Raw genomic sequence first — 13,370 nt, 5'->3', positions numbered from 1 at the left:
TGGTCCGTTTGATTAGGCATTCAATAATGCAGTACGCAGAGGTATCTATTGGACAGTTGACAAAAAGGTTGACGATTTAATATGGATTTGAATTAGGTTATCTAAATTAACGGTCGAATTTTTAAATTGTTGAGCCGTAAAGAGCATAAGGGATATAAAGGAATTCTTCTTCCTGTTCTACGCCGGCTGTTTAAATTTAAGTAATGATGAATGTAGTCCCGGTTCGTTTAGTCTAGAGCACAATGTAGTGTGGAGAGCCAAGGAGTGATCATTTAAAGCACTTCATGAGGGTCCATCATGGCATAAACGGGCTGACTGGCGAGTATCATGCGATGGCGGTTTGTTCAACAGCAAAGGAAGTTGTAGGAGTGGACAGCTGAGAAAAAGTCTAATTGTTCTCGTTTCCAAAACAAGGAGATGAAGTAACACATAAGGACTGAATATCCAATGCATGATGAACGCAATAACGTAGACTTATACAGGCAACAAGCACATATATTATCAAAACGGCACACACAAAAAAAACAACAGAACAGCTGCTTCACGCCGGTTAAGCGATAGTGGCCATCTTCTGTATCTCTTCCACAACAGATGACGTTTTCGGATGTTTCTCTAATCATATTTTGGTAACTTAATCCTCTCGACGAGATCCGCATGGCTGGCAGAGCTGATTATGCAATGTTACTCCGATAACACATTTAAGGCCACGTCGAGCAGCTAGACCAACACTTAATTCGTTTTATATTATCTGTATTGACATATTCTGCCGCAGAGTTTACATTTTCGAAGACATACATATTTTTTGCTCGAGATCGGTGAACGTATATGCTAATGTTATGTTACAATGATAAAAACACCTACAAAGTTTTAACTTAGCTGATGAGTGTTATGTAATCATCTCTCACGCTAGAGTTACAACTATTTTGGCTACCCCATAGCAGATAAACTTCCGTGTGACGATCAGAGTAAAAAGTGTAAAATCGTGGGGTATATAAGGCGTTGTCCCATCTTCACTACCCAAATCTAAAATCTCTTTTGCGATACTACTGAACAACTGAAATATGTTATGTATGCTCAGAGATACGCTTAGGTCATATGCCTGGAGGAACGATAACATCCGAATTTAGGAGAGCAAGGCATGGATAAGTGGTATGAGATGTGAAAATTTAGACTCTGTCATCCTAAACGTGTTATTTATATGTATGGAATAAATGTGTTAAAGTTATGTGCACATATAGCACTGTGTGTGGGTCTTGTGATTATATACACACTATACTGTTATTTGTTAAAACAATTATATGCTTCATGCTCTGCTCAATGATGCTATTAATTATTTACTATGAAACACTTTTATTTTGTCGCATGAAAAGAAAAGTAAACAACGATATGCTGATCCTGTTTAATAGCTTCTGTAACCGTTCAACAAGAGAAATATTTGTAAGGTATTACTGTAATAATACATAAGCTGAGTCAATACATTTTACTATATGATAAAATACTACATTTGTTTTACTATTTGAGTAAAACATCAATATTTTCGTTGTGCAATCACTGTGAATCATTCAACCGTTGTCCTTGTACTGTGTAAGGTCATTTATTCGTATTTTCTTTATTGAGTCCATGCGTGTTTTGTTAATTGATCAAATATTTGGATCATATACACTCACATATTATTCACAAGTTATTGCTCATTCAAGTCGTTCGTTATTAAACATTGTGTTTGTTTCACCATCAGTTGTGTTTTGTTTTAATCCGAAATCCCACCCGGTTATCTTGTTACAATCACGCAAAACAAACACTGTCCTAACTGTAATAGTTGCTGCACTGAAATGTCATTTTTCACTTAATGCAGAAAGTGCTCAAGCAGCTCGGCGTTTTTGAATCTCAAGTGATATTATCCTTACGATCTTGTAGACGACTTGTCATTGAGCCTTTATTAGCGATGGATTTAATTTGATTTCATGGAAAACGATTCTCAAACCGTAACCACGAAACCAGTGTATCAATTTTAACGCACTTGATCTGCTTCTTCATGCGCAATTAAAGATTCTTTAATACCAAATAAATACCTGAATATTTTATGCATTTTGAAAGTATCATTCTTTATAAAATGTAATCGAATGGTTCGAAATAAAATGGCATAGTAACAAAACCATCGGTTCCTGAATCGGCCCCAATTTACTAAATTGCACACGCAAAGTACTAACGCACATCGTTCAAGAAGTAGTAACCCATGTACGTAGGTTAAAAGTGGCGCTAGAATTAAGAACTTGCAGGCCAGACTTGAACAATTTAGATAATGTCGTATAAAAACTTAAACGATACATTCAAGTGTGTTTGTACATTAAAAGGGGCAATATTTTGTAAGATAATGTACAAGCAATGTAAACGCATGTCAGCTATCTTATTATGATCACATTCGTCTACACTCCATATTTTCTTAGTCCACCTCTATTAATGGAAATTTTGATTTAGATGAATTATCAAGTGTATGTCAATACGGCTAAATTGCCGATGAAAAAACAACACATATATGTATTAACGTTTCTGCTCATTTTCACCATCCATTTTACCTGCAAATTTCACATTTGTTTTATATCTCTCTTGTTTATACCAACTTCATATGTTCTATAATAATTTCATTTGGACGCGCAGACGAATTATTAACCGGTGCAGGGAAATAAAAACATTATATATGTTGTGCAGCATCTATAATTACAGATATACGTTATCTTGAATTTTCCTTCCGTAGTAGAGACCTTATGCACACAAAACATAAATCAATATGCACATTGAGCACCAAACATCTCAAAACAAACTTGCACTCTTTGCTAGATGTTGCTAATGACCACTAACCAATATTAAAACGATAACATACTGCCAGATACATACATACATACATACGCACGCACGCGCGCGCGCGCGCGCACACACACACACACACACACACACACATACATACATACATACATATGATTGTAAACCATTGCATAGACCTTACATAGGCTATACTACCGTTCCGGTGGCATAGTGGTTAGACCGTCCGCCTTGGATGCGGGAGGTCGAGGGTTCGATCCCCGGCTAAGTCATACCAAAGATTTACAAAAATGGTACTAACAGCTGCCTCGCTTGGCGCTCAGCATTATGAGGTTAGTGTTAGGACTGGTCGGACTGGTATCAGGATACTGTGACTGGGTGGGACATCATGTTACATGTCAGCGACATGATGTCCCGGTGCTATACATCACTATAAACTGCCACGTTGTAGACATCGTAGAGATATGACTGAAAAATTGTTCAAGCTACGTTAAGAATCTAAATCACATCACATCACATGGGCTATACTACTTTTAGGACTAATTGTACTGATATAGTAGGTACTAACTGACGCAGGCATATGAACTTGAGGCGTCAGGTCTGACCCTTGTCTAATTCGGTTATCGTTGTGTAAACAATTTAGGGCATGTACTCCTATGTGGCATTGATGGTCGTGGTATGATTTGAAATGGATTTTGACATTCTATCAAAGTACGAACCAGTTGTGTTCCATGATACAGTATCGTTTTACTAAACCAAGAGCAAGGTTTACACTCTTCACCATCCGCATTTCCTGACCAGCAACAAAGTACTTATCAACGTAAGTAATAATAGGTAACGTGGCAGCCAACTGATGTGTGTTTACTCCGCTATCTGGTTGGAATGTAAAGGGCAGCAAGTAATCAATATCAAGTAATGCCAAAATTTAATCTAAAGTTTGTGTCACTTTACTTTCATCTAAAGCAGCAGGTTTTATAGTCTGGTTCCCTGCTTCAAAGCATGGAACCAAACTATAGGTATTATGACCGATTGTTTCTACATCGCGCAAAAATATATGTGAACGAATGTTCTTGTTGTTGTTGTTGTGGGGTTTAACGCCATTTTTCAGCACGCGATAGGCTATACATGGCGGCCAGTATTAATGGTGGAGGAAGAACCCAGGAAAACCCCGGAAAGAACCACCGACCCACAAGAAGCTACTGGCAAGCTTTCTCACATACCCACATTAGCCGAATCCGTGTATTAGTGTATATACAGCAATAGCTGATTGGAAACGTTTTATATTCCTGTGAACTTTATGTTGATTACATTGTTCCTAAACCGACTTGCTAGTCATTCAAAAGGTACAGTCTGATATAGTAATGGCATTCGCACTTTTTTCTAACACTATTTTAATACCTGGATCAGAGATTTGGCAGTTTTCCCCCCAAGATTAAAAATATGCCTGTTAAAACTTCGTGTCCGACATGTGAATACATTGAGTTTTCACGTTTCTTATTGTGTATTCGGCAGTGAAATTTTAATTGCGTTGACACCTTACATTTTTTAAATAAATCAAGGCAAAATAGGAAATAAAATGTGTACATGCACTTATATAAATTATCGGTTTAGACAATAAAAAAAGGTACAATTGAAAGGTTTTGCATATTATTGCTGGTCAAGTTTAACAAAATTAAGTTTAACACTCCTAGTAGCAAAATCGAGATGATCCCTAATTTTTGCAAATCTTTAGCTCATATAAGGGAGACATTTCTCGTAACAAACTGTATTAGCATGATTTAGTCTAAAACTGTTTTACTCTATTGTACACTATAGTTTTCTCCCACTCTTTGAAAACCTTGGTGTTTGATGCTTGATCTCGTTTCAGTCTTATTTATAAATCTCAAAATTTTATTCTGAGGTATTTGGAACATGTTTTAAGACATACAATAAAGAAGAGGAATGGTCGAAGGTACGATGTCGCATAATGTTTTTTCTGGCTTTGAATGATAAATATTGACTAAGGAGACACTTAACCTAGCATTTACTGTTTTAATTATACTACTGAATACGCCTTTGCTCAAACTTAAGTTATTTATATGGAAACCTAAATATTTAATACACTTATTTGAATTAATTATGTGACCAGTTCATGTTTTCTTGAATTTTCAGACTTTTTATTTTAATTTGTGCTTCTAGGCAAATAGGATGCATTCTGTCTTGCCTGAATTGAATGATAGTGTGTTTGGCAGTCAACCAATTGTTGTAGGATTTTATACTGTTTCCCTTGCTTATCGAAATTTACAAGGATAATGATGTGCAAACATGAAATCACTGTCACGTGCCTATCATAAAGCCTTACAATCAGCGTCTGTGTTCGTTATCATATCATTTACATAACCCAGAAAGAATAGGTCATAAAATACTGCTATGATATTCAGTTCATAGTACTGTTAAAGGTCTAGATACTGTATTGCTAATACTGACAAAATTTATATTTTTTCTTAGATACCGAGTATAATAATAATAATAATAATAATAATAATAATGAGGGCTTTGTATAGCGCCTAATCTTTAGAAGCTCTAAGCCCTTTACAACATTAGACAACGCCTATTAGATAAAAAAAACAAAACATATAATGATATGATTACAAAAACAAACACCATGAAATTAGAAAACATAAAAACATGTTGAGAATATTTAAGGTCGGAAACATTATTTGGTCTTTAAGTTTGTTCTTGCAGTCGAAATAAGTGAGTTTTGAGAGCACTCTTGAATGGGATCACTTTGTCTTTGTATCTAAGAATTGTGTAATTTGAATTGTAATTACATTTCTAATTAAATAATATGTAAAATAAGGCTTTCTTGGATATAGTTTTCTATTTCTTTATGAGGAGACCTACTTTTTGTGTTTCGGATTTGTAACAGGTTATAAGTTTCATTTCTAAAACCAAAAACGAATAACTAATTTGGTCGATGATTGTGGGTTTGTATATGTTAGATAATATCATTTTTTTATTTTTGCAAACACGTTTATTTTTAAATTATATGATCTGTCTGATTTCTGATTGTCTGGCTGCTAACACTTTAGTGTAGGAACGGACCTTGTTTACAAGGTAGAATATTATGTAAATGAATTTATGACCCTCATACTGGTTCTGTTATTGTGTCCTAATTTTGTTTAATGATTGTTTACCTTCGAATTTATTTTCATACCTTAAACATTCCACTTGTGGAATGAATCTTTTTAGCTGTGTTAAAATATTATTTCAGAGGATTCATTTATTGCAATTATTCAATGGAATTTCAAAGCGCTCTAGTGTAGGATAAAATCACAATTTTTGGGATTACTGTGAATTCACTGAAATACATTATGGGGTATATCATTGTGATACATCCACCCTGCACATCGCCACATTCCAGGCAAATGACACATCAGTACAGTCATGACTGGACGTCATTGGAAACACCACTCTCCCTCCTTTGGAATGCTCTATGATTCTGAGCTTCTGATGGAACATTTTTACATTTGGGATTTAATTCACAGTGCTCTAAGTGATTTTAAAATTGTTACTTTGTATTCTAGAGAAACATTTTTATAAAATTAGTTTGTTTTCTGGGTTTTCGATCTTAGAGGCGTAAAAAATTATATATATCATGATGTTTACAAGATGTCGTAGAGGGTACTAAATTGAAAGTAACTCAATCCAGGGTTTGACGAGAGAGCGAAAACATAAGAACAACCTGACGAAAACAAATTTGTTTGTGCCGCGATTTGCAATGTCAGATTATGCAAAGCAAACTGTATAACTTCCCTGTTAGCATAAATAATGCTCAGGGTTGTTGCATCAGAAACAAATTGTTCCTAAACTCATCTTCTTATGATTAGCCAGCAATTTAAAATTCCCTTATGTTGGTACTGCAACTGGACGACTTATTAACAACCAGAAGTTAGCGGAAACACCACGTGTCTAGCACCTTTTTCCAGGTTGTACACAAACAACATTGTCGGCTTATGCGTAACATATTTTGTGCATGCTCGATTACTCTGAGGAAGCAACAGCTTGAGAGAAAAACACGTTTGTTTGATTTGATGAGAGCTTAGAAACATGACTAGAAACGTTATTTAACGTGCTTGTTATTAACATCTTGTTTGTTACAGCATCGGAATTGTCAAAGGATATAAAAATATTGTGATGTCCCTATCAACATCAGGGAAGAAATCAGCTTATTTATGACTTGTTCCGGGGCCGAAGGATCTTATAACGTGCGCTTTGGTAATAGCTATGTGATCCACAGTTTCAGTCCTGGGTCACGTATGGCAATCAATCCTTGGCGGTTAATTTACTACCCTTACAATTATGCCGAAAACATCATATGAATCAACTACAGAATAAACAGTAAACAACGCGAACTTAAATAACGAACGTTTAACATTGTACCTGCATCTACCAGCGCAAAACAAAGCAGTAAACTCGAATTATGTAATGACCCCAAGACAAATTAATCGGATAAATGTCATTGGATCATTTTGAAACGCTATTTGGCAGAATAGCTGCCATGTTTCCTTGCATAACAAGACAAATGATATTTCACAATAGTTTACAAAGAGTTCAACATCTTCGGCAAGACCGTCGTAGGAAAAGGAATTTCAGAGAAAGTTACGAAATAATCGGAGCACGTAATGACTATCACTGCTCCAAACGTATGTTACTTAAACGTTGCCAATACATTATGAATCAGCTGGATGTGAGGTAGGTAGATGCCTGTATCATAGCTAAAGCTATCGAATATTATCATGAGGTTTGGTCTAGGAGGAAGTTTTGTAGAATATATTTGTAAAATCATGTTGTAAGGATTAACCACTGATTATATCAAGCTATTTAGTCATATAGATACACCTACCACAGAATACAAGTAAGTGGAGTATTTGGACGGGGGTCCGCATCGAATGAGCACACCTGGTACAATAACAATTGATACGAGAATGGAAGATGTTTTCTTTTTTCAGCAAAAGATAAAAAGGAGGATACTTGTAAACTACCGCTGGTCCACCTGACCAATCTGCTGCTAATACAAACGTGGATTTGGCAAACAACGACTGGAGTTTATTAAAGACGACGCGATACCAACTTAAAAATCAAGTGCTCGAGGACATATCTGCCTGCAACCAGCACAGTTGTGAATTTAACTTAATGAATGACAACCGCAGCAGACCTTTGGCATCAAAAATATATAATTGGTGCAAATATAAAAGAAAACCAGCACATATAAATATATTTAGATAGTTCAGAAGGCACAAACAATAAATCAGTTGAATCAATGACACGCAAAATAGACAAAATATGCCAAGGACAGTATGTTCTGGTGTAAGCCAAAATAACAACACGTACAACTTAACGCAGCTTGGATTAACCTCAAAATGCTAACGTTAAAAGCTTCTTCCAAACCAATGGCTCAGTTTGGCTGATTCTCCTAACAATATTACTTATAAACCCGACAATGTTCTTTGCACTAAGATCGCTTGGAATAGCATCAGCTCCTTTGGCGATATAAGGCGCAATTCATAAAGCAGTAAGTGGTTGGCTCACAGAGACGCAGAAGAACGTAAACTATGCGTAGAGGTTTGTCTAAACATATTAAATATAAATGCCGCATTAAGTAGTTAGTGTCTCTCTCTCTCACACTCTCTGTCTCTCTGTCTCTCTCTCTCTCTCTCTCTTGCTTGCTCGCTATACCTCTCGGATAATAAACGTAACAAACGTATCTTGGCTGTTTCCAGCAGCTCAATATTAATTAAACTTTCAGCACAAAATATGTACTTAGGCGTCAACAGAATTATGTTGACAAATCGCCAACACGACAAAACTGAGAAAAGACAGTGCAGCAGGAAAAGGCATCATAACTAATTTGTCTGCAACACAACGTAAGAAACAAGACAGAATATTCATACTACTCTCTCTCTCTCTCTCTCTCTCTCTCTTTCTCTCTCTCTACTTGTTCTCGTTGGTGCAAGTGCACTCGCACTAGGGAAAATATTTAGGTAGTTGCGCATGTAAAATAAAAGTGACCGCAAGGACAAGAACACAACGCCACTAAGTAACTATGACATTGTAAGAAAGCTCTAGGACATAAACACAGTTCGTGGTGCATGTTGAAATGATACACTTCCTGCACAAATTAAACATTAAGTGAGTTAAATCATTAACAACCACGGTTATAAAGCGGTTCTAGAACAGATTGGTTTGAGTTTGTCAGCAAGCTAGATGAATCTGGCTCAAAGACGTTATAATCGTTTGGTCCGCCACCATCTGACGGTATCGGAAAATGCTTCTTAGGCGACAAGCAAGGTTAAGTTTCATATTCATTGCAAATTCAACATGCGGATAGTTCAGCTTGCTGCGACTGCTGTATTTACTTCATCAAATCACTCTGCCGAACGAATGTGCAATGGAAATTTTTACTCAAGTTCAGACAATATAGTTTTACGGAATCTAAGCAAGCCGGAGGCCTGTGCTTTTGGTCTAAAACTCAAGTATAATGACCGCATCGTGATGCTTATCGTGCATGAGGAAACAGAGAACATTGGTGGAACTCTTTCTCAAGGTACAAACGGCCGTTCCTTGGTCTCATCCATATCTGCCAATCTGACAAGAAAATATTCCTATATTGTCAAAGCGGTAGTTGTCAGAGGCTGTTATGAGCAGCCTATTGATGTTTGGACACCTGAGGTCAGAAAGCAGCTTGCATGTTGCTGATATATAATGTACGACTGCTGGAATGATATTTGTTCCCAAGGAAACAAGGTAGCTGGCAATTGTATTCTGTGCAAGCAGCGCAGAATGCATCACAAAGTATTTGATTTGCACGTTCTGATTGAAATCAAATACCATCTCAAAAGGCGACTGGACTCGGCCAGGACACACATATATCGGCCTATATAATCCTTTATACAAATAATTTGATAATACGAATCTGACGTTTACTAACCAAAAACACTACCACGAAGTAGACACTACTGCGATGAGACATGGCATTTACATGAGAAATCGTCAAAAAGAAGAAGGGAAGAAAGCAATGCGATTATTACGTTCGATGAGCTGGCCGCAATATAACCACAGTGAATGAGAGAACTTATTTATAAAACTTTATCAGAGGCCCTATTGGACACAAATATTAACCATAAGCTCAGAAAAACTATATTGGCCAAACGGTCGGCCAAACATAATTAGGCTCCAGGGAAAACGATAGCATCAAATACCTGCTAAATATTAATCACGTTTTCAGTAATTAGGCGTGACGTTTGCTAAAGTTAAATAAGACAGACGCGCTTGCATATTAGCCACGTAGATGATCAAAGATCTGGATGGATCACAGCGGCGAATTTTACAGACATAGCTGGAAAAAAACAGATTCAACAAGTATTAAACTTTAAGTGGCGTCACGGCAGTTTTCGTATAAAGATCGAATATGACGCCGAATAATAATAGGAGGAAGCATTTCGCAAAAGAAAAATAAAACAAAAATATATCTCAGTGTGCTGCAGTCGGTAGTGATCGAACTGAATGAGACTAAACACATGAATATTGGGATGATGCTTCCAGAACATAGTGACACAAAATATCAAGACAATGAAGCAAGCAAATAAATCTTAACAGAAAAGTAATGGAAGCGATCAAGTTGGACATAGAATTAGGAAAACATTTAAGAGAGATAGGTTATAGGGTTAACTGGAGCAACACTATATTTGCTGTGTCAGAAATATTATAGTAGAGTTTGGTTACACACCGAGTTGCAGTTCATAGTGTCAAACGTTTACCAGGATCATATTATAAACAAAAACTATCAATCGGACGCGGAACGGAATCACCCTACAATACAAGACCAGATAATTTATACCGTGCAAACATATGCTTGTTATCTGCAACAATTATTTTTATTTGGCATCTGTGCAATCTTCATGCAAATACCAATCCATAATTATGTGGTGTTCATATAATACATACCACCCTTATACAGGCTGACAGGATGCCGCCATGGCTTGCATTCTAGCAGAATAATTTTTTCTTTGAATAATCGCATCTTATAAACCTTTGACGCCCATTAGAAGTTCATTTCTGATGAATCTGTCAAAGACTTCGTTGAATTGCTCAAATTCTTCGTACCAGAAACGAACAACATTGAATACACCCTCGTGACGGATGTGTGAAACAAATTTGATACAAACAAATCTTAATGAACAAAACGAAAGAAGTCTGAAATAAAATATGCTGCTGCTTGAGGATGCGTGTGAACACTTTGGCGATCTCTGCAGATCGTTTTAATGTTTGGATCCTGCATGGTTTTATTTGTATCCTGAGATATATGGGATGCCGCGTTCAAGGTGACAACAAATCAGTAAGCATTGCTGACATATTGATATGTGTACTTTTATAGAGAAAAGAATATTAGTAATCACAATGAGATAATACGTAACAAACAACAAATATTAGCAAGCATAAGACGAAACGCAAGAAAAAATATGTATGTTTTGTTTTAATAATTTATATGACTTAGCCATCTGTCAGACGCTTTCCGTATATTTCTCTTGGATGATGCGAGAATAATTTACCGAAAATGTATTACGTAGCGAAAACACCACAGGCTACATTTCGGAGTTGGATTTAGAATAAGCACAGATTCATGGTACGCCAGAAAATGAATTCTTGTTGATGCTGACTTGTTTATGCCATACTCGTGGGGTTCAAGCAAATCTTAGTGTCGGAAAGTTTAGAATACTTAAGCTGATTCCAAACCTGCATGATATCCGAGACAGTGACTATAGATGGCAAAGATATAGTGCGAGATGTAAAACGTTTGGTCAACGCTGGCTTCGTTTCAGTGAATATATTTAATGTGAAATGTATCGCAGTACACAGAAGAAAAACAAATTTGAAACGTAACAGCCTAACAAAGTTGAGGTTATTGTACTTCTAATTTTCAAATATTTGATAAATGACTTTCACTAAAAGTATACACAGGACCAAAAATGGGAACATAATCAAGCTGCTTCAAAGGTACACGGAATTGTTGCGCTTTGAAATTATGACAGAAAATTTTTAGGACCATGTGTTTGCGATGCGAGACAAAATTGATCCCAAATTTCATAATTGAGGTTATGATGGTCCGGTAGGTAACTTCTATGATGCCAGTGGGTACATTCAAATATGAACACGTGGATGTGATCGAAAACGTCTTCGCACTGAGATCCCAAAATTAAGTTGCTATACGAATTCTCTTATGAATAATTTGTGGCTGTAATCTCTGGACACAAACAATTCTTCAGCTTGAATACATTTTGTTGTATCGTTACGTTTTTAGCACTGTCAGGCTAAGCAAAATTGGTCTCCCTGCCTATGACGACACAAGATTTAGTTTGGAGGACGGCGTGAGAACAAAGTATCAGATTTGTTTGCATCGGATGTTCTTCAGGAGCCAAGCTCGATCTGAACAGATGGAATACAATAAAACAGTCGATGGTATCATGTTGGTATCATGATACAAAACATACTACCAGACCTTATGCAACGTAGACGAAATTAATATAATATCAGCAAACGCACATTTTCTGACACAGCATAAAAACAAATTCAACTCTTAAAGATTGATCGGTTTGAAATATTTAAATAAAATTTTTTGTTGACCAGAATCAATGTTTGTTTTCGCATACTGGACTCGCAATGTTTGTCAACTTCGCAACATACATTATGCTTGTGTCTTGATGCGGGCTGAAAGCTCTAGATGAAATTGTCTAAATTGCTGGAGTTGACGTGATCGAGGATAATGTCTTTCGGTACCAAGCCACGAGACACTTAAAAATAAAGAGGTTGCTCGCTCAGTGCTTCGTTTAAGCTGGCAACTGCTTCAGAATTCTGGTAGACGCTAGTCGAAATGTAACGATAGTGTGGTCTATTCAGTGACACTCCAGACGGTATCTATACTGCGAATTCACGTGATATGTTCTTACCTCGCGAAATTTGCATATTCGTGGATACAAAATATATCTCATGATAGGCGTGATCATTCGTGTTGACTTAAATGAGAATGTATGCAAGGGAGATAACTCTTATTACCTTAAAATATACTTAAGGCAAGAGCGGTGACCCGTGTTCCATTATAATAGAACGGCACTATTGGCAACACTAGTATGTGACAATGTGCGTGCCAGAAAATACATTTTTGCTAAAGCGCACTCTCGGACTGGAAGCTAGTAATGCTAAATATTTCAGTGACCGTAGCAGTTATGCAACATACAATAACGTTCTGCACCCGATCGATAATGTGAACGACTTTAGGAGGCGGACTTATGCCGTATCAAAGCTACTGTATATCTCCCCGGGACTGCTAGGGCGGTGAACACATCAGAAGTAAATCCGTACCAACCTAACTGCTTCAGAATCCCGTTGGACGCTGGACGAAATATAATGATAGTGTGGTCTATTCAGTGACACTCCAGACGGTATCTATACTGTATTTCAAAATAGACTGAAGGCAAGGGAGGTGACTCATGTATAGTATAAAATCATTAGGGCAA

Source organism: Sinohyriopsis cumingii, chromosome 10, assembly GCF_028554795.1.
Source record: "Sinohyriopsis cumingii isolate HCF-2022 chromosome 10, ASM2855479v2, whole genome shotgun sequence".
NCBI classification, from domain to species: domain Eukaryota; kingdom Metazoa; phylum Mollusca; class Bivalvia; order Unionida; family Unionidae; genus Sinohyriopsis; species Sinohyriopsis cumingii.
The sequence above is the reverse complement of the archived record's forward strand: the minus strand, read 5'-3'. Positions refer to the sequence as shown.